Source organism: Frankliniella occidentalis, unplaced genomic scaffold, assembly GCF_000697945.3.
Source record: "Frankliniella occidentalis isolate FOCC.00 unplaced genomic scaffold, Focc_3.1 Scaffold594, whole genome shotgun sequence".
In the NCBI taxonomy this organism is placed as follows: domain Eukaryota; kingdom Metazoa; phylum Arthropoda; class Insecta; order Thysanoptera; family Thripidae; genus Frankliniella; species Frankliniella occidentalis.
Window position 1 is genome coordinate 10799 of NW_026267710.1, and position 413 is coordinate 11211.

Genomic DNA, 413 nt, shown 5'->3' on the forward strand with positions numbered 1-413 from the left:
AAAAAGGCCCACATTGTGGACACGTCGGCAGTTGGGACATTTGGCCATGACCACAATGTGGTCAGACCGGCCACAACGTCTTAAACCGACAGAAGCCCCTACCCTCACCACTTCTCACTGGAGCCCTGCAAGCTCCAGTAAACCTTTGCAGCAATATAGCTGATCCCAGACGGAGAGGGTAGGCAAGCCCGCATTTCGCTTCCCGAGCACCCCTGCCCTCTTGATGGCGGCGTGGAAGAGAGTGTGATAGGACTGCTCTTCATTAGCTGCATGCGGTTTAAGAATCGGGAGTTAACGTCAAAAACTCTAAATAAGCCCCTGCCTACCAAAGGAATAGGCCAACCCGGCTAGCACTCCAGCGTAGCGGGCTTGTATACACAGCAGGCGCTTGCGCTTGTGCCCTGCTGAGACGG